The 24,361-nt window shown below is 38.5% G+C and overlaps 1 protein-coding gene across 1 annotated transcript in view; it reads left to right on the top strand.

Annotated features, from left to right (window-relative positions):
* Positions 1–24,361, top strand: part of Itpr2 (inositol 1,4,5-trisphosphate receptor, type 2) — a gene marked incomplete in the record, with an annotated part of 429,938 nt that overhangs the window by 1,373 nt on the left and 404,204 nt on the right.

Below are 24,361 nucleotides of genomic sequence, written 5' to 3'. Positions count from 1 at the left end.
TTTCACCTGTCTTCTTTTTTTTTTTTTTTTTTTTGGTTGGTCCCAGGCTTTTACACTCCCTTAGTGGGAGAATTTTGAGGCTGAGAAACTGCTGTTTTCCCGTCGGGCTGGTCACTGCTCTTAGCTGTTAGGTTTTGGAGCACATGGCTTGACATGCAAGGTGCCTGGATTGTGACTGGGAACCTTGTTATGACGGAGCGCAGCTGCCTTAGCTCCAGGGCTTGAAAGTCACCAGTGGTCTCACACAGTTCCTGCGAGTCGTGCATTTCCCTAAATGACTGAGAAGGAAGGCAGCTTTAATTTAATCCTTTTTTTGCCAGTGTTAGTATTTTCTCGTGAATCTGGAGTGCGGAAGGAAGAAATAGCAGCAGCAAGTGTCTGTGCTGGGTTTGTAAAGCATGCTGCCCAGAGAATTCACAGGTCCAAGTTGGGTTCTGGGGACGCTGACAGCATTTTGCAGCTGAAGTCTGGTGCACTTTGTTCTCCCCTGACCTGTAGGTGTGTGTAATGGAGTAGCCTTTCTACTTATAAGCCTAATGAACTCGGACAGGTCACCTTAGTTTCTTCAGTTTTAAAAATGGGGCTAAAAATGCTGTCTACTTCATAGGGTCGTGGTGAGAAAGAATAGAGTTAATGTGTGTGAAGTGCTTAGCATAATGCTTATAATAAGCCCTGTGCAAGTAGTAGCAGCTCCAGTAATTATGACTGTCTTGGTGAGTACGTGCAATAGTGACATTTGTGGACAGAATAATAGAAAGGATGGGAATAGAGTATAACACCTAGACACAAAGTAATGTTCCTGTCGTATCTTGTCAGTAAAGGTATGCATACGGATAACTTATAAAACAAACACTAGCAGGGCTGTAGGTGTAAATCAGGAAGCGACAACTTCAACAGTTGTTGACTATCCCCTACTTACATTAGCAATCAGGACACAGGTAAAAGGAAATGAAGTGACCAACTCAAGATGTACGACCTGCATACCGAAAAGTGGAGCTATAACTCTGCCTCCAGAGTCCCAGCCCAGGGTGTTTTTCTTTGGCTACACACAGTAATTTTTAAACCTTAAGAGGCATAAGCTTGAATAACTATTACTATGGCATATACTTTTGTACAAATGTTTCTTCTTTGTGGGCAGTGTTTCTTGCTTGTGTTTTGAAAGTTGAGTCTCCTTAGAAAGTCTTTGTGCAGTGCATTACAGAATGTTTCTGTTAATGAGCTGAGTGTTGTTGAAATTAATCTGATAATGCCTGCAAACAGCTAGGTGCAGCTGAAGAGGAGCCTTTACAAATGCTGTTGTTGGTGCTTTGAATATTCTTTTTCTGCAATAGCTTGCTCAAAGGTTCATATACCCACATACTACTGTAGATGTAGGAGTTAGAAATGACCATACCTCCCTCCTGGTACCTGCTTATGAATGACTTTTCAGAGGGCACGGGGGAATGTCATTGCTGATGTGCCCTGATGGCATTTCCTGGCTCTCAGTGAAAAGTGTCCAAAGGGTACTCAGGGTAGCATGATGGCAGTCTAGTTTTAAGTGGGTTATAGGTTGAGAGAATCCTTATGCAATAGTCACAACAAACTATAAAAGTGCTTTGATAATCTCAGCCAGATGTGATGGTTCTTACCTATAATCCTAGCACGATAGGAGGCTGAGGCAGGAGGATCACAAGCTAGAGCCCATCCTGGACAACTTAATGACTTATTGAGACTCTGTCTCATAATTTTTTTAAAAAGGGCTATGTTTGTATCTTAGCGCAAAGGCCGTGGGTTCAATCATCAGTACTGAAAAAAAAATACTATAATATTTTACTTGATAGTGTACATTATCTCTATGATGCAGAAAAGTATACTACTGTTCTGCTTTGAAAACAGGGCAGCTTAGGAAACAATTTCTGTAATATCAAATAGAATTAATCTTATGATCATTAAACCAATGATCATTTCCAAACTATGCTGTACATGAAATATGTAAATAATATTGCAAAAACTTCTAAGATGCTTTCAGGAAGCATCTGGCCCCTTAATTAAGGCTCATTTCATTTCTAAAGGGGACCAAAAAACTTACTTCTTATCCTTCATCCCATTTTCATGTGATTTTTATTTACATGTAGGTAGTTTTCAAAGCTGTGGATTCATTCATATAAAATAATTCTCTAAAATTCAGGGGTGAAAAGTCTCAACCATTGAGAAATAATCCCATTTTATTTTGTAATGGTTTCATTAAGGCCATAGAGTATGATATTTGGTTTTTTCTTTGTGTTAGCTTTCACCTGTCTTCTTTTTTTTTTTTTTTTTTGAGATAGGATCTTACTGTGTAGTTCAGGCTGGCCCCAAACTCACGGCAATCCTCATTCCTCAGGTTCTCTTGAGTGCTGGGATTACAGGTGTGCACCACTACACTTGGCTATAGCTTTTCATTGTACAAAGTACCTGAAGTATTTAATGTTAAAAGAAAGAAGGTTTATTTCGGCTTACAGTTTTAGAGGGTCTAGTCCTGACCAGTGGGCTTCCTTCCTTTGGTCCTGTGATGGCTCATTATCATGGCCGTGCATGTGGTGGAGGGGACCATTCACTCACCTCTTTGCAGCAGGAAGCAAAGAGAGAACCTGAAGAAAGGGGTAGGTCCCACTCTCCCCTTCAAAGGCACGGCCCTAATTAACTTCTTCACACCACACCCGCTGTTGAAAAGGCTCCACCGCCCTCAACAATGCCAGGAGTTTTGGCCCAGGCTTTTAACCTGTGGGCCTTTGAGGGATGTTTAAGATCCACGTTATAGCACTTCTATATTGAGAAATCAGACTGATCACTTGGAACATAATTATTTGTTCCCTTTGATTTCTTTATATGGCACTGCATTTTTTAAAATGGCCATACATGGTTTTAATGCTTTGGACTTGCTTTAGCTTGTCAAAACACATGGTCCTTGTGGTCTTAGGAGTTAGAAAGCTTACTAGGACTGTAAGCCCATGCCACGGGACCCCTTATTCAGGCAAATGGTAGTGTAATCAGCTTAGAGTACGATGGGTAGATACTGCATTTTGCAGGTTTTTCCTAGGGCTATGAAGCCCGACAATGTAGTTGGATAGTTTCTCATTATATTCATTTTTTCGTTGTTATTTTTGAGGGCTTTTTTATTAGTATATGTTTGTAGTACATCATGTCTGCATTCCTGGTGGGGAGTTGGTACACGTACATAAAACAACTTAATTCCTCTTTTCATCTCCTCTTTCCCACGCTCTCCATCTCTTGATTGCCTTTTCCTTTAAGAAAGATCTGTCTCCCTATTTCCTGCTATCTTATCTTTCATTTTGCTCTTTATTTATGCTGTGGATTTCTCATATAAGGGAAAACCAAGTGATATTTAAGCGTGCGTGTCTGATTTATTTCACTTTACATTGTGATCTCTAGATGCATCCATTTGGCTACAAATGCCTCAAGTTTATCCTTTTTTGGCAGAGCAGTACTCCGTTGTGTGTAAATACCACATTTTCTTTATCCATTCTCCTGCTGATAGACATATAGGCTGTTTCTAAGATTTAGCTATTAGGAATTGTGCTTCTGTTAACATGGGTATGCATGTATCCATGTCGGATGAGGTCTTTAACTCTTTTGGGAATTATATTGTTTCAGAGTCATTAATTGTAGACTTTCTGTATCAAAGACAGAGTTGATCCTTTTGGTTGAATTTCCTTGCTCTTCTGTTATTTGGAGGCCTGTTGTCCGTGGTCTGCTGTTAATTAGCCACGTGGCCTTGATCATATCATTTATTCTCTTATCATCGTGTCTTCCTGGAAACTAAGGATAGTCGATGCTATCTTTTCTCTCCCTGGAGAAATTATAAAATTGAGTGAAAGAGTTTCTTTTTTTGAAAGTTGCTAGGGAAATCACATTAGGCCTAAATTTTTGCATGTAAAATTGCAAACTTTCTTCAAAGGCTTATGAATTATTAAAGTGAATCAAGAAGTGAGGCTGGAGACATTTGCATTGTATCTCTTTAGCCGAACTAATTCATTCTACTATATTAAAAAAAATCAATGGAAGAGCTAAAAATTAGGCTTTACGTAGCCCATTTCCACTTTAGCTCTTCACCTTTATTTTCCCCCGGTACCAGGGATTCAACTCATGACCTTGCGCTTGCCAGGCAGGGGCTGTGCCGATGAGCTAAATCCCCAGCCCCTCTTCACCCATTTGACACTGGTAGTAGCACGATACTTTTTCAAATTCACTGTAGGAGATTTAGACCTCAAAGGCCTCCCAGAAGTCTCAAATGTTCAGATGAGGGCTGCTGTTGGAAGGTGATTGGATCGTGGGAGTGAGCTACTTCTCAGTGGAATAATCTACTGTTGAGAGGTGGGGTCCAGTTGGAGGGGTGGATCACTGGGAGTGGGACCTGGAAGAGGTATTCCTTGCTTGACTCCTCCCTTCTCTTGCTGTGCTGGCTGGCTGCTGTGACATGAGCATCTGTCCTCTATCACATCCTTCCACCAGACCATTTCTACCTCGGAGCCACCCAACCAGGGACTGAACTCCCTGGAACTGTAAGCAAAGTAAACCTCTCCTCCCTCAGATTACGGGTGTTGGGTACATATTTTGTTTCAGCTGTGGGAAAGTGACTAACACAGGAGGGTAGTTAAGGAAATTTACACAGCATTTCAAGACAATGAGCAGATGTTTATTCGTAAACAAATATTGTCAGATTTTAATATTTACTGTGTAAATAAATTTAAAGGGGTTATTATTATTATTATTATCATTTAGTTTTGGAGATCTTTGCAATAGGCAGTGACATTTTCAGCTTAAAAAGTCATGGGATTTCACTATATTTCACTACATTTGGGATTTCACTACATTCACAAACATTTGGGTTTAGCAGACTCTTCTGACTAGAGATGTAGGAGGAATTTCATGAGCTCTATAGAAGACCATTTTAGTTTGATTGTTTTTAGTTTATGCAAAATTTGTCCTAGTTGCAAAGATTTGCATTGCTTCTTTCTTTTCTTTTTTTTTGCTTCTTTATTTTCTAATTATTCTTTAACCGGTATATACATGATGCTTCTGAATCCTAATTTCTTACAACATTGGTTATGTTATTATTCTTCTCTCAGTTTGGATAGGTGCAAGGGGCCTGGTTTGTATCTCCTAACTTACTTTTGTATCTAAAGATCTGTGTAGGAAATACTTGTATTGACTTAGGGAAAACTGCTTTCAATCTTACTGAATAAAGATGGTGAATATATTTCAAAGACACATTTTTTTTTTTCTTCCAGTACATCTTAAGGCTTATAGTTTTATTTTTCTTGTAAAAGAGAAGAAGGAAGTTTTGGCATATGCTGTACAATTGAAGATGCAGTGTTAATTACCCCTCCTCACTCTCTCCCTTATCTGTATATCGGCACTTTTCCCCACTTCTGTTGCTGCCATATCTGGCAGCAGATATTCATGTCTCTGAGTATATCGGTTTAATATCAGGTACTACAGATAGGGGCTGAGCATAGCAAAATTCTTGGGATGGGGGATAATAGGATCAGCTATTCCTTCCTTGGCCACTGATATGGTTGAGCGATTAAATGAAAAGTGTGTATATTTGTGTGTGCATGCATGTGTGTCTATATGGCTGTTTAAACCATTACTACCTTTGACCTGAGGGTTCATCTTAGCATCTACCAAGAACCAAAACTGACAAGTTCAGGTAGCAGATAATTGTCAAGGGACATTGAACTAACCACTGGTCTCAAAGCATCACGCTAGTTTCTTAATCAGAGCAAGAAAAGATTGAGGCCCTTATTTTTATTTCCTGCTTGAATTTGACCAGTTCAGTTACTTTTTCATTCCTCTGCTTCCATATTTAACGGTGGCTGTCAGGTTGGGTGCAGGGTGGGTCACACAGTTTATAATACTGACTTAATTCCTTAAGTAACAAGACTGTGAACGTGCTTGCTTTTATTGCTTCTGGGTATAATCCCTTGAATTCTCTTCCTGTTCTATTTTCTTCCAAACACTTTTTTGATATTTAAATGTTTGGCGATTGGATTTATTACTTTTTCTTCTATTGCTTAATCCTGCTATTATTCTTATTTAAAAAAATCTTTCTCCTCACAGAGCTATTTGACTAATGGGAAGTTGTAGGTGCTGTAGAATCGCTATAGATTCTACAGATTGTTATAGAATTGTTATAGACAGATTTTCTTTTTGTATTATTTCTAAGTTATCTTTAGTATCTTCCAAGTAGAACCTTTCCAAATAATAGCCATTGTTTTCAGCTTGAACTTATCACGTAAATTTAGTTTTGTTTTGGTTAAGACGTATGATAATGTGATGAAAGTTATAAAGCCCTACCGGACATTTGCATGTGTGTTTAGTGGGGAGGTCAAAGATGACAGATGCTTGACTAAATTGTTTTGGCAAGCCTGAGAGTGGGAAGTTCAATATTGTGGAACTTGAAACCAGCTCAAGTTCAGACAGTTTCTGTGGGCATAAATTCTATTATATGCAGAAAGATGGGCAGTTTCTTAAACCTGTAAGTCATTCTGTGAATAACCTTGGAGCTCTTGGATCTTCCCTAGCAGCAGGAGCTCAGTCAGGTAAACAGTTGTCCCTTCAGGAGTGCACCAGGTTGCTTTGTTTTGACATATGGAATTCAGACGCAACTGCTTGACTTCATTTTAGGTTCAACATAAACTTTTTCTTTTTGCATAGGAAGCTCTTTCACAAGCACTTTTTCCTTTGGGACTCTTCTTATATACACGGTGTGTACATAACTTAGACACTATAGAGAGAATGCTATCGACCCAAACTAAAACTTAAATTCCAAGCCTTTTTCTCTGTACCTTTCTTTCTCTCTCTCTGTCTCTCTCTTTCTTTTTCTTTTTTCTTTCTTTCTTTGTGTGTTCGGTTACCTTTGTACTCCCATAGTGACTTAGATGGGAAGTTTTTTTATGGATAACTAGAAAACTTCAATTCTAGTAAAAAGTATTCTTAACAACATATGTAGAAAATACAACAGTGTGGTAACAGTGGTTAATCCTGCACGGTTAGTTAATGAGTGATTTTCATTTGTATTTTTATATCTCCTATATTTCCAAGATGTTGTATAATTTTTAATGAACCATCCTTTGCTTTTATAGTGAGGAAGATTAACTAAAATAAAAATGTTTTTAGAGATTCTTTCATTTCTTTTATTATTTATATTGTTAATTCACCAATATCTATTTTAAAAATCATGAATAAGTATTTTCCTCATTATGGCCCATGGAAGATAACCACAAACTAAGAAACTGTGTCTTACCTTTTGTTTAAGTTTTTTCTAGTTATTACTAGGAAACTAGTTATTACTGGTATTCTGAAAAATCTCTGGTCAGTAATGCTGAGCAGTTCTGATGGTTAACTATCTCATTCAGTAAATGTATAATCTGTTTCATTTTAGAAGTCTATTTACACACATACAAATGTACATCTAAGCATGACTTGTTTATTTTAGAAATTTTACCAGTCAATGTGAAAGTATGCTATAACTCCTATAGTGTTAGTTTGTGAGAGGTTTCTGCATGTGTGACTGAAATAGATCAACAGTGTTTTTATTGATTGCCTTTGACATGGATGGATGAATACTCTCAATTCAGATTGATAGATACCATATAGTTTATAGTACAGTTTATATAATATAGTTCATATAGTTTATAATGACACAAACCCACAGACCTCCAACCTTGAATTAAGAATGATTTAAATACTATATTATGCAGAAAACAACTTTAATCATTAAGCCATGTAAATCAAGGCCATGTAGCCATCTTGTTTATGTGATTATGCCAAAGCAGGCTGCAGATTAATTAATTAATGAATGCAGTAAATGTTTACTGAGCTTATACTAAGGGTTAGCGATACACATGTAAAGAGATGCCAGTTACTAAGCTGTAATATTATCTTAAATATCTTAATTCATAATATGACATGGCCAGAATTTGTGGGAGACCTTTGCTGTCAGTGTTATAGGTGCTGCATGATCAGGAACCGATTGCCCTTTTAATCTTAATGTGGTCAGCGCCTGCCATAATTCCTGGTATATAATGGGCATTTAATAAATATTTGCAAAATCAGTGTAGCCCCTTTGTATATTTAGAAAGAGATAAGATTGACGTTGAATAACTGTAGTGTAAGGCAGTTACTTGCTGTCACCATAAAGATGGCTAGAGACCACCTGGCTAAACCTTAGGAACTGAATGGCTGTGTTATACTGGAAGGAAGGTTCTGCGTTGGTCATGAACAGTAACCATCTCTGGCAGCTTAATAAAAGGACATTTATTGAGGAGGCTTGTGGAGGAGTTCCAAGGATGAAATGAGCGCAACCAGTGAGCGCCAGCCAAGCAGAGGCATGGCCAGAGCTGCTGAGGGAACCTCAGTAGCAGGACCTTCTCTGTGGGTCCCTGCAGTTCCATGACTTGGATCCAGCAATCGCTATGTTCTGTGTATCTCCTCTGCAGTGTCGGATTACAGAGCGATGGAATTTGGCCCCACTGGGATTAGTACTGATGTCTTTTGTCTGTGAAGGCGAGACACAGTGACCTGGCTACCAGGGAGACCGCTGTGAGCAGAACTCCAACTTCCGTCTGCTCCGGGAGCAGCACGTTTTGGGGAAAGGAAACAAAAGGTCTGGGCATGAGCTGGATGTGACTGCTTACATAGTAGGTGATTTAATAATGCAGGAAATTCTTTGTGCCTTTTAAAATAAACAATGTACAATTTACCACTTTAATCAGGTTTAAGCAAATAATTTAGTGGCAGTAAGTAAATTCATAACCATTCTGACTATGTTTGCAGAAGTCTGTCATTGTCTCAAGTGGAAGCTCTGTACCCATTAGACCAGGGATGCCCAACCCCCTGGGCCACGGACTAGTACCTGTCTGTGGTCCCTTAGGAACTGGGCGCACTGCGGGAGGTGAGAGGCTGGCAAGTGGGTGAAGCTTCATCTGTATTCACAGCCACTCCCCACAGCTTGCATCACCCTCTGAGCTCTGCCTCGTGTCAGAGCAGTGCGGCACTAGATTCTCACACGAGCTGGAGCCCTGTTGTCCCTACTGTGGACTACATGAAGTAGGTTATGTGCTCCTTCTGAGAACGTAATGCCCGATGATCTGAGGTGGTGGAGGGGAATGTAATTATCATGTATTGCATACAGACTGATAAAAACAGAAACTAAACAAAAATCTCCCCTGCCCCCGTCAATGGAAAAGTTGTCTTCCACAAAACAATCTTAGGTGCCAAAGAAGATGGGGACCGCTGCTTTAGCCAGTGTACCCCTGTCTTTCCCATCTTTCAGTCCCTGGCAACTTGTGGTCTCTTTTCTGTCTGCATGAATTTGCCTTTTGTAGTTACCTTATATAATGGAATCATACAGTAGTTGTGCTTTTGTGTCTGGGTTATTTCATGTAACGTGTTACTGAATGAATATTTGTTGCATTGGGAGATACATTATTTAAATCTCTGTTGAGCTATTAACAACAATCCCTTTCTGGGAAATAAGTCACTGTCATTGTTATTTGTTGAATAGCTTGAGAAATATAGGCGACTCCACCAAAATATATGGCTGTTTTCCATGGATTTATGGCACCAGTAAATCTTGCTGCCTAGTAATTTCTTTAATAATCCATTAATAATATCTCTGTACACACTCAGGCTAATATGTGATAAAACTTACATGCGAGAGAAAATAATGTACATGACTTTCTTGATGGTTTGCATGTGATAGCCACATCAGAGAAAAGTTGATATTTCTGTAAGTTCAGTTTTGTTCTTACATACGCAAAGAGTGAATTTGTAAAAGCTTTGTGAGGCCATTTCTTAGATTAAAGCAGCCCTTTCTCTTCGTGTATAGTACATAATGCTTTCAGGGACACATTTTTTTTTGTATATGTGCTCCCGAAGCCAGCACAAGGGAAACATTTTTTGGTTTCAATGTTACTGACAAAAAAATTCAGTTGGAAAGAATTTGCTGATACCTAACCCAGAGAATAGGTGAGGAATTTGTAGAGCTTTAGGAGAACAGGATAAGGTATATGGCACTTTATAATTTTTAGTTTTAACATTAAAGAATAAGTATTTGGAGAGAATCACAGACATTTAGATAGAGGTTGGCAAAAATAAATGGCCAGTATTTTTTATTAATTTATATCTACTGACTAGTTCTGTTGTAATGTGCTGTGCACCTCAAACCAATTCCAAAAGATACATATTCGGCTTACTGTAGGAATTCTTTGTGGTAGCAGTGTACAGATGGAGACTTCTTTCAGAGTTATTTATGTATAAGGGAGAAATTAAGTTAAAAAATGGAGTTAGGTACAAATTACAAAATAATTTGGAAAAAATGAAACAAAGCATTCAATTTTCTTCTGTAACAAATTACAAAATAATTTGGAAAAAATGAAACAAAGCATTCAATGTTCTCCTATCAAGCAATACATGATAAGAAAATTTCTTCTTCAATTTTCTTCAAAGCATTCAATTTAAAATATAATATCTTTAGAAAGGTAACTTTGAGATGAGAGTAGTAAATATTATCAAAGTTTTATTTCATTTCTTTAACAGTCAAACTAATCCAGTTTAATACTATTATACCCAGTTATGACAGTGACTTAAAAATTGACTATTAAAGTTGCCAAACACAGTTATATTTGAAAGCCAAACTTAAGTTAATGATTTAAAGACTGGTCACTTGTGTTTAGAGAGTGTTCAAAGTCATTGCTAATATCAGAGACATGGCTACTTAAACATTTGTATTGTAGGATTTGGCTTCAGCCAGGTTTTCAAGCCAGGTAGTTTTAGTTCTGGTTCTTTATATTCGGTGGGGAAGGTGAAGAAGGGAATTTTGTTGTACTTAGGAGCCTACACTTGCACCTAGGAATGATAAATCTTAAGTGACACTTTAAGTCAAATCAAGATGCAGTGTCAGTGAAAGTGTTATTAAAAATTTACTAAATTAATGCATCTCCATGATGAATAATATATGAAAAAAGACTTTTATCTACCTTTCTTCCTTTATTTACCTGACGGGTCATGATTTAGAGTCTTCTTTCCTGGTTAGTACAAATGAAGTCATTGTTATCTGTTAGGGCAGAAATCAAGTTCTTGTTTCCAAAGTCTCGGCCGCTAAAGATTCTCTCGGAAGGTCTTTTAAAGTATTATGATATTGCAAATGCTAAAAGAACTTTGTTAGTAAGTGGGGCACTCTGAATCAATAATTGTTTTGGGAAATTACCATGTGTGAGCTGTGACAGTCAGCAGTTTCTTTGGCAATGAATATCTGTAAAATTAGTTTATAAATATATTCTAAGTAGATTAACATTTATGATGCATATTTTTAAAAACTGGAAGTTACAATTTAATACATTCTGATGAATTAATATCGACTGTATCATTTAGTGTGAAACATACTTAACAAAAGGCATTTTAATTTCATTTCCTCTATCAGAGACTCTAGTCGCTCTCCAAAATGTATTTTTTTCTTTTCTCCTACTAATAGAAGTACTTGGGTTTGTGGGTGTTCAGCATAAAAGTCACATCTCCTAGTCTTCCTAATAGTCAGAAATGAGCACGAGCTACACTTTGCAGAAAGACCTTAAGGGAGATATTTAGTCCCCTAGCTTTATACCACTGTGTGGCACATGGGCAGGGGAGGAGGGCATGTTGGACCATGCACATGGTGCCATTTCACTAGAAATATCAGAGCACCAAGAAACAGATCATTTTCTTGGATTTCTTTAAATAATGGCTCTGTTTTCTAATGAAAGGTGAAACTAGATGGCTACTGGGAGCTGGATGATTATTCTCTAAAAGGCAATGTGAAGCCCTTGGAGGATTTTTAAGCAGGAGAATGAAGTAATCAGATGTAACTCTAGAAAGACCAGAGGATGATAAAGAGGAAGGCTAGATAGAAGTAGGCTGCAGGCGGCAGGCATAGGCAGACCCAGGGTGCTTGTGACGGTAGCCTGAACCACGCCGCCATTAGCAAAACCTTGAAGGGATGATGTCTTTTTTTTTTTGTCTTTTCTTCCGGTACCAGGAATCGAACTCACGACCTTGCGCTTGCCAGGCAGGCGCTTTTGCCGCTGAGCTAAACCCCCAGCCCCCGATGATGTCTTTATTTAGTGCTTCACTTTAGATCTAGAAGAGACTTATGAATTTGAAATACCATGGCTATTGAGGTTTTGTTACTTTTACAAATTGAACATACAAATTTGAAAGGAAAATTTCACGTGTTCGCATCTGGAGAAACGTCTTGGTGTCCAGCTTGCTTCCTGGCTTTCTGGGTTCACCTTGGACCATGCTGCCTTCCTCTAGCTCTCTACTTGGGTGCGCTGCTTTTTTTCTTTTTTCTTTTTGTCTTTTCTTCCGGTACCAGGAATCGAACTTACGATCTTGCGCTTGCCAGGCAGGCGCTTTGCCGCTGAGTTAAATCCCCAGCCCCCTGCTTTTTTTCTTTTTAGGTGCACAAACATTCTGTCTGCTCAGTCTGCCTTCATGCCCACCTGCCTTTTACCTATTTGTCATGCAGATTTCAGCTCCACGGCGCTTGTGACATCTGTTTATGCACTGCAGGGCCACATTCTTCTCCTTCACAAAAACTTTTGACGGTTGTGATTTTAATTTTACTACTGTTTCTATGAATATTGGATTGTGTTTGTTTCTCTCACTAGACTGGAAATTCTGTAAGGGCAGAGGCTGCATCTGATTTTGTTCAAAATTATGCCCTCTGGCCTCACATAGTACTTGTCATACATTGAGTCCTCAAGAAGTATCTCGAATGAATGAATAGTGCTTCACTTAGCGTGCAGTTAAGACTTTTGGGTCAGACAAATCTGGTTTCAAATTGTGGCTCCACTTATTTTCATAGTGTGATCTTCAGAAATTATTTAATACAAAACACCCCAATGTCCTTATCTGTAAAGTAGCATTATTGCTCACTTTATAGTATTGTCATCAGATTTTGATATTCAACATATATAAAACAGTAAACATTTGGTTTTATAATAAGTGAACACTATTGTTATGATTAATGTTATTATATTTGAAAAATCAGCATGAATTAATTTTTGAAAGCTTAGTTGAGTTCGTATTGCCTGGATGTTCAAAGTTCTACTCTGTAAGGTTTATAAAACTTCATAGTATACCAGTTTTGAAGCTGCTATTTGTTTAGTAGGCTGTTCAAAGGCACACTGCTTTATCTATTATTTATTTTGGTTTTGGTCTTTTTTTCTTCCTTACTTTGATAATGCAGGTTACTAAATTACAAGTACTCATATTTATCTTTTATTTCTGGTTTTGGTGTATACATTAATCTTTTGATGTATTGCAAATACCTAGAGTGTACCCACATTAATAATAACCTTAGCATTGCTTGGTTTGTCTGTATTTTTCCTTGACTATGGTTTTCCAATTTGTTACATTTTCAAGCCAATACTTAAGTGTAATATTTCTTCCCTATTAGAACATAGTAATAAAAGGAAACAATTTTGTTTTATTTATTGAAACAAAACCAGCATTTGTTTCCGAGCCAGTAGAACAGTTTTTGCATAAGTTTCCACACACGGCTGGTGCTACTGTCTCTTCTCTGAGCTTTCATATTGGCCAAGAATAATTCTGACTGAATTTATGGGTCCGTTAGGAATTAGCAAAAGCATTTATCTGGCTTGGATAAACAGCTAGTTTACAGTAAACTTGTTTAGGAAACCTTTATCGCATTTTTAATAGTAATTAATCAAATTATAATACTTGGAATACTAGTGATTTTTAGACAAAATTATAGGGACTGAAAAGGTATAGAAAGTTGATCTTATTCCTCCCCGTGAGGGCTATCTAACTAATGAATAACAAGTATTGAGGCCTTAGCCTTCTTTTAGTTATCCCATAAAGGAAAGATCTTCCTGTTTACTGGAAATGTAACGGACATGTTCACAAAGTATAGGAGAGCCTTTAAACATACTTTAAAATGAAATTACCACTTTTAACCCCTCATTTGAAAACTTCTCTATCAGAAAATATTTCCTGTGGCTAGCGTAAATTCCTTACGATGAGATTCAACCTAGTTGGCCTAGTTTTAGGCAGACTGGAGTTACTGGTGATGGGAATAAGCCCAAAGAGTGCCACGCTGCTGGACATGATAAAGAATTGAGCTATCTGAAGACACAGGTTTTATTAGGATTTTTTTATTGCAAGAATCAGAAAACCCGGTTTAAGCAGTTTTCAGTCAAAACAAGGACTTTGTGACTAGGATAACCGGAGACATCCTGGCATCCCTGGATGGCTCCCTGGATCCAGATGTACCACCTGTATTAGTCCCAGCTAGGCAGGTGGCTGTCTTTGGGCTCCATGTTTGCAAGTGGCCTCTGCCTTAACCTGGCGTCTTACACCCAATACTTGAGAAAGCACCCCGTGTCCTTCAAGTCTAAAATGTACGGTACTACAGTTACCTGTGTTGCAATGGGGAGATAATGGTCTCATGTTTCAGTTAAGCATGTGGCCCAGATTACAGAAGTGCTAACATCAGGTCCTGCGTGGGTAAAGAGAGCCTGTCTCCATTCTTCCTCCAGCAGGAGAGGCTGAAGGTGCTGCGCAGGCAGAGACAACCCTGGGCCACTGTGACAGGCTAGGATCACCCTTCACTTGATGAAGTTGCATTTCCTAGGTCCCTATAAACAGGATGTAAACATTTGAAGCCCTTAATTAGTTGGCTACTTACATGAGACTGTTCTCATTTCCAGGCTTTATTCTAGGGCTGTTTCAGGTGGAGTCCACTTCCTGGTGAGAAGGCAAATTGTCTGAGTGCTTTCACATGTCACCTCCAGGCCTCCATAGTTTGTTCTGAACTTTGGCTTCAGCTAGTGAAGAGAAAGGGGTACTAAGGAAATTGAGGGCAGGAACAATGGTAAGAAAGGGAAGCCAGTGCTTCGCTGTAGCTAAATAATACCTCAGTAGCGTGGACACTATATTGTAAAAGGGAGGGGAGCTTATAAACCTTTTAAAAAAGAGCACATTTATTCACAAGCGCACAACTTTAATAAATGAATCTCATTCATGACAACATACATATTTGAAACTGTGTTTCTCACAATAAGCTTAATTGTGAATGGTTTCACTTTTGTAGACAGCTTTTGTTTGGACAGAAGTCTAATTTGTGGCATAATAGTGGTGCTTTATGTGTATAAACCGAACACAAATTAAGTATTATAATGGACCAGAATACAAAGCAGTAATATTGTAGAAGCAGGACTGAACCTGTCCCAAATTTAAAGTTTAAATTTTAAAATAGAAAACGCATTAATTTAGATCTCAAGAATTAGGAACATTTGTGCCAAAATGCTTTCAATTCAAAATTCCTTCTGTATAAAAGCTATATTGTGCTCGAACTAAATTTCAATTATAATTCGTACTTAATGTATAGTATATAATATTTGAAATGTGATCTTTGTGTAACCTTTTTAAAAGGTTAAAGTAATTTTCTAACTCTCAGAAAGCATTTTGTTTTGAGCCCCTGTATCATTTGTAATGTTCTTGTTTTGTTTATGTCTGTGGTGTTGGCATTTTGCTGTTGTTCTTTTCCTTACTACTCTCTCTAAAATAAAAAAAAAGGCATTAACTTCAACTCATTTATTTTATTTTAGTGTATTTTTTGTTTCTGTCTTAAATATTTAAAAGTCAAATGTTGATCTGCTAAAGACGTTGGTTGGTTATGACATGACTGTGCAGAGATCATATTTCATTCCAAAGTTTATCTCAAATCGTTGAATAAATGGATGTTCGGTAATGATTCCTTACAGGCAGTGTGGATTACAGAAAGAGTTTTCAGGAACTTTGCTCTGAATTCTGTTCTGCCCGGAAGAAGTCCTGAGAACTTGGAAAAGTTATTTAACTTTGGATTCAGTGTTCCATCTTTAAATCTGGAGCACTGATACTATGCATATGTGTTTCCCAGTGGGCCCTAGAGGTTATGCCCATTTTGAGTATTTGACATCGAAAAAATTATAAACTTTTAAACTTGATTTAAAAGTTTTAAAAATGATAAAGTCATGCAGAGATCACCTACGCCTATTTTATTAACCAGAGTTAAATCATATTACATATCTTAAGATCAATGGCCTATTTTTCCAGATTTCTATAATTTGAAAAAGAAAGAGAATATTCCCCTGCAGCAGTGATACAAATAAAAAAATTTAGTTTCAGCCGGGTGTGGTGGCGCATGCCTGTAATCCAAGCACTCAGGAGGCTGAGGCAGGAGGATCTTTGCGAGTTCGAGACCAGCGTGGGCTACAAAGTGAGCTCAAGGCCAGCCTGAACTGCATAGCGAGACCCTGTCTCAAAAAGACAAAAAAAAAATTAGTTTCATAACCCATTTTTTAAGCTTTATATTTATTGATGAAGGCACAAATTTGGAAAACAAACTATTTTAGTTATACAAACCATTAAAGGTCTTGTCTTGGCAGTCCTTTTAATCTTGTTACCCAACTACAATTCAACAAATCAGTCATGATATTTGAAGTGTTCATAGGGATGCTGTTTTACTTTTTTTTTTGGTACCAGAAATTGAACTCAGGACCTTGTACTTGCCAGGAAGGCGCTTATATCACTGAGCTATATTCCTGGCCCTATTACCTTTTTTGAGCTTGAAACTTAAGAGAGAAGATGAGCCATGGCTTTCAACTTTGTTGATTATTTTATCCCCCCCCCCACCAAAACCAAAAACAAATAGACAAACATCCTCCTCCCTCTGTTCCAGCTGCTTCTTCAAACTCCAGCATTCCAAGATGGTCAAAGGGTGAAAGACTAAAGCACAGTTATGTCCAGGAAATGTAACATGAAGTGAGGGAAAATAAAACATTTCCTATTACATCCTTTCTATTCCTGTTTTAAAATTCCAAGTCCTTGAAAAAAAAAAAAAGAAAGAAAGAAAACTTTTGCTACTTAGCGAGTCTTTAGGCAAAGCTTGGAATGCTCCCGCAGGGAGTCTGGCCCTGCCGCAGCTCTGGACTGCCAGCCAAGTTCTTGGAATTTAGATTTTAGACAGGCGGGGAAGAGGCTTTGATGGGTGTGTGAAAGGGTGCCTGAGTGTCCCGTGGTGCTGTGCTGAGCAGAAGAGAAGAAAAATAGGTTCTAACCACCCTTTGGACATAGGGAAAATGGAAAATCCCTACTTCATGGCTTTTTTTTTTTACATGTAGTGAAAAATTAAGTGTTTTTTTTTTTTTTTTTTGTTTTTTTTTTTTGTTCTAGGAATCAAACTCAGGACCTTGCGCTCGCCAGACAGGTGCCTGTGCCACTAAGCTATATTCCTGGCCCCTAAAAAAAAATTCAGTGATTTAGAAGAATGAATAAGAAGAGAATAGGAAGAGATGTCATTTCACTAATTTACCACTAAAATATGGAGCACTGTGAAAAGAAAAGCAATGAGGATTTTGCATCTTTCCTACAGGGATTATCCATGAAATTCCTTTGGAAGAAAACTAAAATAGGAATGAAGTTGTTGTATTGGTCACACTAAAACTCAATCCAGAGTAAACGTGTAAGTCATGTGCCTTTCACAGGCCTGCCTGAGACAGGACTACAGCAAAAAGCAAACCAAGTTTGTGAGGTTTCTTTATTCTTTATGACTAGGGATAATTCTTATTTCTCCTGGCAGGAGATGGCGTGATCTTGCATGCACGTGGCCTTTCAAAAGTGACATAGCTCTGACTGTACAATCTAGAAACAACACACAGTTGAAGAATTGTTTATTTCCTACTGGATGTATTTTTCCATGTAATTTATAATTACGAATGTTACTGTGATTTAATGTACAAAACTAAACAAACTTTGTTAAGGACACTGAAATCTGTATTCATTTGTGGAGGGTGCGTTAACCAAATCTTTTTTTTTTTTTTTTGGGTTTTCTCCAGTACCGGGAATCGAACTCACGACCTTGCGCGTGCCAGGCAGGCGCTTTTGTCGCTGAGCTAAACCCCCAGCCCCCGTTAACCAAATCTACATTTGTTTCTTATAGTGTCTCCCGTGACATAAGGTAACTGAGGAGTTTTGTCCTTTACATGATTAAAAATTTGGTTGGAAATCGACACATTGGTAACGCTACTGAGCTCTAAAAGCAGTTCTGCAAAAACACAGTTTAAAAATATTTTGGGTGCCTTTAACTCAAAATGTATTTAATGCTTGACATTACAAGAGAGACTGAGAGGTAGATACAGATCTAAAAAGAAGAAAAGCACGTGCCCTAGAAGGACAAGTTTTTAGTCACGGAGCCAAATGGCTGTTGGTGACATTATTATTATTTTTTTCTCTCTCTCCTCTCTAGGGAACAGGGAGTTCATACCATTTTGGAGGGAATTAGGAAAATGTCACCAGCATGTCAAATGAGATTGTTCCTAGGGAGATAGCTTGTAAAGAGAGTGAAAGTAGTGTTAAATTCTCTTAAGAATTTTAAGACCTCTTGACCCCAAGGTATGGTTATGGTCTCTCTGAGTATTTCTTTAATTAATCTTTCCTTGGGTCATATGTCTTCTTGAGATGCTGAGAAAATTTATGTTGCAACCCTCCGTAAATATGCACAAATAATATTTTACATATATTTGAGTGTCTTTGAATTTCCCTGAAGTCTACCTTTTGGGCACAAGCTTAGGAATAGTTGTACTAACATGCAATAATTCTCTCTTTCTTTCCTTTTTTTTTTTTTGCTCTTTTTGAGACAGGGTCTCTCTATGCAGTTCAGGCTGGACTTAAGCTCACTTTGTAGCCCAGGCTGGTCTCGAACTTGCAACCATCCTCCTGCCTCAGCCTCCCAAGTGCTGGGATTACAGGTGTGCGCCACCACGTCTGGCTTTTTTGTCTTTTTTGAGACAGGGTCTCTATACAGTTCAGGCTGGCCTTGAGCTCACTTTGTAGCCCAGGCTGGCCTCGAACTTGCAATGATCCTCCTGCCTCAGCCTCCCGAGTGCTGGGATTACAGGCGTGCGCCACCATGCCCAGCTGCAACAGCAGTTCTTACATTCAAGTGGAAGGTCTAGGTTTAGTCTGTGGTGTACAGTGCTCATAGGGCCTGTGCCTGGGACAGTGCGTGGTTCAAAACTGACACTCAGTAAATATTTATTGACTGAGTGAGTCAATGACAAAATGCACACATTTCTTTTTTTTTTTCGATATGTAGCTAGCCTGGCTGTTGTGGTTGTTTATGCTTTATCAGTTCTTTGTAGCTCCGTGATCTCCACGGCTACATTTACTTTTGTTGCAAGGGACAGGAATCCAAGTAGTGGAAGTAAAACAGAGGCTTTCGGTTTGCCTCACTGGGAAACCCAAGAGGAGGTAACTTTAGACACAGCTGCAGCTAAGGGCTCAGTTGATGACATCAGGATTTTCTCTGTCTTTCTTGCTTTCTTTGTTTCTTTCCTTCTGGTAGGGTTTGTTCCCATGGTTTTCACCCATGGTTGAGAAAATGATTTCTAAGCCTGCACTATCTTTCCTGATGCTTAATCTTAGAAGCAGGTGGACCCTGCATGCCCATTATTTCTTGGATTGTTCATAACTGCTTCTGGAAAGGCAGTTTGGTCCTGCGTGGGTGCAGGGCTGTCTTCTGGACCAAGCTCCCTGTGCGGGCTGATGGGAGAGAGAGGATTCGGTGGTGGAGCAGTCCCATTGGTTCTTAATGTGTCAGGTGATGAGGCGGAAGTGTGTAAGGGACAGACTCAAAGGCAACAGATGTGCTGTTGTTTACAATCAGTTTAATTTGGAGTTGCTGTTTTGCTCTTGAGATGTTCGCAGATCCTCTGGATGTCCCTGAGTACTTGCTTCACAGAAGGCGTGTACGCACTCAAAGGAAAGGCTTCTATATTTCTTGCAAAATTTTTATGAATTAGGAGAGTAAATACCAACACTTGTACAAAGGAAAAACTGAGAACACTATAGGAATATCGTGGAAGTAATCCCAGAGTATGCTGTCTTCAGGTGACAGAGGCAGTGATTTGGATTTACTGTATATGACAGAATGGGCTTCTCGGGCCGGGGATATAGCTCAGTGGCATAGGCACCTGCCTGGCAAGTGCAAGGTCCTGAGTTCGATTCCCGGTACAAAAAAAAAAAAATAGAATTGGCTTCTCACCTTGACACAGCCCCTTGGTGCCCGCAGCAGGACTTTGGCATGGACTCAGCTGCTTGGCAGGCTCATAAAGTTGATTTTGGGTGGAGAAGAATACTTGGAAATGGATAAGCAATGTTGAAATACTTTTTCTATGTACTTTTAAAAATAGAAGTTAGTCAACATCAGGGACTACGATCCAAAGTTACTACAATTTCAATTACTCCTTCTGTGACGGTATGTATCATTCGACATTAATTTGCTGATGGGCATGCATTGCTTTTCTTTAAATAGAAGAGAACTATTTTCTTTTTTTTTGCCCCCCTCCCGAATATTTTCTTTTTATAACCATCATGCATGTGTTAGAAGAATATTCTTAGGATGATTTTAATGCACTTGTCTTTAAGGTACATTTTGATAAGTTGAGATGATTGCAATGGTTAATTACCACAATATTTAAATCATAATAATTTAAATTCAGTTTGGGTCATTGTGAGCCCAGGCTGAACAGGAGATGCGTAGGTCCTAGATGCGGGGCTAACTTTTGAATCATAGGGAATCACCATGTTAGGGTCTTCATCCTGAACTTTTCATGTTTAGTTAGTAAAAAATGCATCTATTTGGAATATTTTCACTCCTTTGTCCTTTTTGTTTGTCCCTTAAATCTCTTTTTTTTTGGTCTTCTGGAGACAAGGTCTCAATATGCAGTTCAGGCTGGGCCTTGAGCTCATTTTGTAGCCCAGGCTGGTCTCAAACTTGCAATGATCCTCCTTCCCTCAGCCCGCCGAGTGCTGGAATTACAGGCGAGTGCTGGGATTACAGGTGTGCGCCACCACTCCTGGCTGTCCCTTAAATCTTAATTGAAGAGATTGGTTATAGTTGTCTGTGGTGTGGGAGATGTAGCTCGGTGGCACGGCGCCTGCCTGGCAAGTGCAAGGTCCTGAGTTTGATTCCCAGTACCCCCCCAAAAAAAAGAAAAAAAAGAAGAAAAAAGAAACACCTATGGTACCTGACACACAGTAGCTGGTTGATTACATTTGTTTAGTGAGAAGATGAATCTAAATTAACACGTAACACTACACATCCTGCGCAGTAGCTACTATGCACTCTCTTGTTCTTTTTCAATGATTTTTTTTCATCATATTTTCTCATATCTGGATAACATTTTCCACTGAGAAGTTGAATAGGTTCTGACCTACTGAATTAAAAAGGTGACTCTTAAATGTTTCCTTGTGCCAGGCACGGTCTAATTCTTTTGCCTCTGAAATACTTAACTGTACCTAATTTACAGTAAGAGTTTTTGTCCATGCAAAATTCTCTCAAGCCATTTTTAGTAGCCCTTTAAGAGAGAATAAATATTGATAGAGAATTCCTTGAGTTCTCACCCTAATAATATTTTTCTCCAACTTGCATGATAATTATTCACTCCAGTAAGGATATTGGTAAATTTAGGTGCAAGACATACTTAGGATTAACTTTACTGTTCTTCCCTGGATTACTGTGCTGTTTCCAAAACAGTTTCTCTATTTCACTTTTTGCTGTTGTTGTTGGTTTGGTACTGAGGATGGAATACAGGGCCTTGAGCTTGCTAGGCACTTGCTCTACTCTAAGCTACTCCTCCCCAGACCTCTCTGTTTCTTTTTAATAAATCTTATTTGTGTACATTTAAGGTATACAAATATGTTAGAGGATGCATATTGATAGTGTAAAGGGTACTAGAGGAAGAAAATTAACATAGCTATCATTTCAGTTACTTGTGTTTTATTTTTTTGTATTGGTAGTGAAAGCAGCTAGCAACCTACCTTTAAAGTGAATCTCACGTGCGGCACACTGTTACTACCTATAGTCGTCATCTTGTACGTTAGGTCTGTCCCTCCTTTTGTCTCCTATATTCTCACCAGTCCATTCTTAACTGAGTAGCTGTAGGGGTCTTCCTAGAAATAAGCCAGCTCATGTTAGCCTTCCTCTACTCCAAAGCCTCCAGTAACTCCTTTCTCACCTAGAATAAAAGCCAGAGTTATTATGACATGGGCGAGGGGGTACTATAGCACCTGTCTTTCCATTCCTTGATGGTTCTGATCTTCTGTCTACTCAATTTGCCTTCTTGCTGCTATCAGCCATATTAATTTCTTTGCAGGCCTTGGAAAGATGCCCAGCAGGGACCAGCTGTGAGCTTTGCACTCTGTTCTTTCTGCCTAGAACACAGTTCTCCTAGATGTCTCCTGAAGGCTTTTACCGTGTCTCGCGTTTCCTTTTCTCTGTAGTATTTGTCTGTTAGTATACTGCATACTTTGTGAATTTACTTCCGTCTCTTCCTTATTCCCCCATTGCAAGACTGTTGGTTTGTCTTGCACTTACACAATGCCGGGCAAATGGTAGCTGCTCAGTAAATATTTGTGGAATGAATGAATTTCTATATGAAGAGGTTTAAATTTGTTTTCTCTGTGATGATTACCTTACTTGTATACTTCTTTCAGCAATTAAGTGGTGATAATATCACTGATGGTGAAAATGATGATAATTGATCATTATTTAGTATTTGCTTTCTGGTGGGCATTTACTATAAAGGACATTAATGATGTGATGATAATGATGGCTATCTGTTATTGAATATACTGGGCATTTTGCATGATCAGTTAATCTTCAAACCAACCCTATGAGGTTAATGCTATTATAATCTCAATTTTCTAGTTATGCAACAGTAGTAACTTTCCAAGTATCATACATTTGCTATGGAAAAGACAAAATGGTGATACTAGGAACTTAAAAGAAGACTATAGTGTTAAATTCATACTATCTGACTTTTGTTCTGTTGTACATCAACATATCTCATTAGGAACTTTGTCTTGTAGTTATGATGATCTCTATTTGAAGGATGTGAGATTAGAAATAGGGATACTTGAATTTCTTACATTTAGATATACATTCCTTTCTTAGGACTAATTACAAATTCTGCTTTAAGCGTATTATCTTTCTTGCCTCCAGGGATTGGAAAAAATTGGTCTAATCTCTAAGCAAAGCATATGATCTGATTTAATGCATGTGTATATCTAGCTCCTTTCAGTCACTAGACTTTTCTGCTTTTTTTCCCACTTTGATTTTATCCTTAGTTGGTTCTGCTATCAGAGGTGAGTGGATCGCTCCCCTTATTTTTGAATAAGGATTCACTCCATTCCAGAAAGCATTCTTTGCTCTTTAAATAAAATTCTCCAGAGATGGGTTTAGCTGTCATTCCAGCACAGCTAGACCCTGCCAGTAACACAGATAAATCTGGGATTATTTTCTCTGTGTGCAGAAATGGCTGAAAAGAAGGCCTTATGTCTATTGATTCCTTCCATACCAATTATAGGCGTGCCTTTAGAATGAGAACTGTGCATTTTTAAAAACTTACATTTATTCACAGAGAACCACTGTCATTTTTTTTGTTGTTGTTTTGTTTTGGAGACAGGATCTCGCTATGCAGCTCAGGCTGGCCTTGAGCTCACTTTGTAGCCCAGGCTGGTCTTGAACTTGCAATGATCCTCCTGCCTCAGCCTCCCGAGTGCTGCGATTACAGGCGTGGGCCACCACACGCAGCGACGCCACTCTGAGCTAAATACTGGAAGTTTTGTCTGTGGAGGAATTATGTAAGAATGGGAAATGGGTCTGTTTTTAGTGCTTCCCCTTTCTGAGACTTCTTAGAAACATCCTAGTTACTGATTGACTCAGAACAAGAGTCATCCGCTGGTAGTTCTAACAAGGTTACTTTTATGCCCTCCGACTTTCTGGAAACAGGAGTCTAGTTTCTCATGCTGTAATGTTAGTGGGAGTTGGTCTACAGTTACCAGAGGTTTTTCTGGCCAGGGAACTTCCCTTGCCAACTATTTCCTCCTAGAAATATTTTTCTTTTATGTCTGATCAGCCAGGAAGTGGTAGTTGGTTCTCATATTCATCGCTTTTTAAAGAAGATAACATAATTAAAGGAACAGTGAACTGCAGTGTCTGAAGATTTCAAGATTTCAAGAAATGTTTTTGGCTAACTCATGTTCTATTCTGTGCTGTTCTGCCTTGGAGCTCTTACAGACTGCATTATTTCTGGAGGTTGTTTAGCAGTCCACTTCAGGAATATATAATTAAATGTTACTTTATGGTTTGCTCAGGGGATGATCCAAGAATAAGTAGCTATATCATTCCCTACTTGCTTCATCTTTCCTTCCTATATGGCTGCTGTATCATTTTGTCTCTTAGAATTTCTTTTCTCCACTTCTATGATCC

Source organism: Chinchilla lanigera, unplaced genomic scaffold, assembly GCF_000276665.1.
Source record: "Chinchilla lanigera isolate Chin_1 unplaced genomic scaffold, ChiLan1.0 scaffold00012, whole genome shotgun sequence".
NCBI lineage: Eukaryota > Metazoa > Chordata > Mammalia > Rodentia > Chinchillidae > Chinchilla > Chinchilla lanigera.
The sequence above is the reverse complement of the archived record's forward strand: the minus strand, read 5'-3'. Positions and strand labels throughout refer to the sequence as shown.